General features: G+C 41.8%; 1 protein-coding gene across 5 annotated transcripts in view; it reads right to left on the reverse strand.

Annotated features, from left to right (window-relative positions):
* Positions 1-650, reverse strand: part of LOC101846932 (cryptochrome-1) — a 31,462-nt gene extending 30,812 nt beyond the window's left edge. For 2 of the 5 annotated variants that reach the window (XM_035969642.1, XM_035969641.1), the window contains exon 1: positions 432-650. The gene's annotated coding sequence lies outside the window, so the exon portion shown is untranslated. Of the gene's footprint in view, positions 1-223; positions 353-431 lie in introns of those variants that run through there. The other 3 variants (XM_005089685.3, XM_005089688.3, XM_035969628.1) reach the window with 3 other exon arrangements.
* Between the last annotated feature and the right edge of the window lie 1,655 nt (positions 651-2,305).

Genomic DNA, 2,305 nt, shown 5'->3' on the forward strand with positions numbered 1-2,305 from the left:
TTTTAACTTTGTTTTGGTCAATAATTTGATCGTCCACACCGATAGACAGTATTCAGAAAGAGACAGAGAGAGAGAGAGAAGAGGGGAGGAGTTGATCTTGCGAGAACTTCTGGGCGGGTGAGAATAGCGGCGCCAGAATAGCCACTTTCCTAATTATTATCTAACTAAATCTAGATCTAGATCTAGATGTAGGCATTACTCTACCACCTATTGTCTTTCTCACCTGTAGCCTATTTTGTAAAGTCATAACGCACCACGTACCTATGTGTTCTCGGAACCTCTTAGGCAATTGGCACCGATATTGGAGGAAATTTATCTCTCTTCAGACTTCAGATCAAAACAAAAACAAAGGGAAGCACAAAACATCGTGACGGTTTGAGTTTGGTCTTGGCTTGGCGAAAAGGCTAGCCCTAATAATGATGAGGACTTACCTAATTTTGTTAGGAATAGAACACTGTCACTGCCATATACAGAGCTGTTAGGGATGTATTTCTTGATTGGGTCCCAAAGACAGCAAGGGGAAAAAAGGTAGACACACAACACAAGGCCAAAGAACAGCCTGTGCGGTTTACAAAATCAAGAGCACTGCCCCTTGTTTACAACGCTTGTCGCCATATTTTGTTTTAGCTTTTGGACAGTGGACCATTGATATTCGTAAAGGGAGATTGCAGGGCGCAGGCAGGGGAGTCCGGAAGCGGAGCAAGGCGCAAAAATGTGGCATACACAGCTGGTGGTAGGCAATTATTTCCGTAGTTGATAATAATTATAAAATAATAATAGTAATAACATGATAAAATCAAGTGCTAACGTGTAGATCCTTTTCTTGTTTCGCTCTCTGACGTCACAAACATTTGATATTCACTAAACCACAGATAAAGGTCTGTGTGTGGTGTGTATACTCGTTAAATCATTTAAAGGCAAATGCCGAGATAGATCTCTGGCAAGGAGATTTAAAAGTAGTTCTAAACTCCTTGATCTCTGGCTCGAATTAACTGCTTGTCGAGCTAGTCAACTAGAATTAGATCTAATTCTAATCTAGATGTAGATCTAGATCTAAAAGTTATTGTGGAAATCAATGATTTTTTTAAAATGGGATAATAGCATGGTACCCCCTTTTGTTGTGCTCAAAATATTTTTCTTTCGAAAGGGAACCCATGCCCCGCTCTTTCTATTATTTTTGAAGCCCCCATAAAAAAAAGACGACAGGGTTTCAGTAAGTTGTTGCACTACTACATATTCTCTTTCTTTCGTCTCTGTTTTATCAACGGTGGCTCACAAACTTGCTGTCACTGCCACCTGTCTCGACGAACAAATTTTTTGCAAACGCCACGTTGGGGACTCTCGCGGCCTATAGAGGTTAAGGTGTTGACCTCGCATTCAAAGGTTCCGGGTTCGAATCCGGGTAGCGACCGAAAATTTTTCTTCTCTAAAATTGTCTCCTTTCACCTCCTTTCCTGCTCTCTTGTAATGTTCTGTCGTCTGCTTTCGTCTCCTCATTCTGCCCCACCCCCTCACCACCTTTTGCTCCCTCATCAGGGCTCGCTGGCTTTTTCGGCAGCCTTTCTACGCTACTCCTTGACTCCTTCTTACTGGCGTCTTTTTGCCTCATCTGATCTTCTGGTAGGAAAGATCTACACCAAGCCTTCTCGGACAAAGGGCAAAAAATCTCGGAGGGCCCGAGTGCAAGTTGCGCACGTTAAAGATCCCTAATTGGTGGTCTAATTTTAAAGTCGATTAGACTGTAGGCTTCGGCTGCCTCCCGGGCAAAATTCAAAATTTCCTACTAACAGAAAATATTAGGTGTGTCCCTCGCGCTCATATATGACCTTATGCAGTTGCGAGCGCCGTAAAACACTTACCAAAACAAAACAAAAAACAACAACAACAACAACAACAACAACAACAACAACAAAAACGCAACGGTTCCCAGCTGTCGGTTTCACCCACAAGCAAGACCTACAACAACCTTAATTAGGCCTTTTGTATAACCTCCTTGCCCACAAGTCGCTCTCAGGTTGCCAGTCTAGCTTCTCAGTTGTTTACTTCATAATTGGACGATACGACTGTTTTGAACATTTAATACACGGTATTTCATCTATAATACTATCACCAAAACAGTGTGTTGTTGCCGTCAGTGCTCGCATTTTTGGGACTAGATCTATTAGTTTTTGGCCCCCGCTGTGACTCTCTATCCCAAAGCAAATGAAAATAGCAAAATAAGCTGTTGAAACCGTTGTGAGGGATAGTAAAGCCAAAGCAAATATGTGATGTAGGTATAAAAACGGAAAGTAATATATATTATATT

The sequence above is a fragment of the Aplysia californica genome, unplaced genomic scaffold (genome assembly GCF_000002075.1).
Source record: "Aplysia californica isolate F4 #8 unplaced genomic scaffold, AplCal3.0 scaffold00008, whole genome shotgun sequence".
Taxonomy (NCBI): domain Eukaryota; kingdom Metazoa; phylum Mollusca; class Gastropoda; order Aplysiida; family Aplysiidae; genus Aplysia; species Aplysia californica.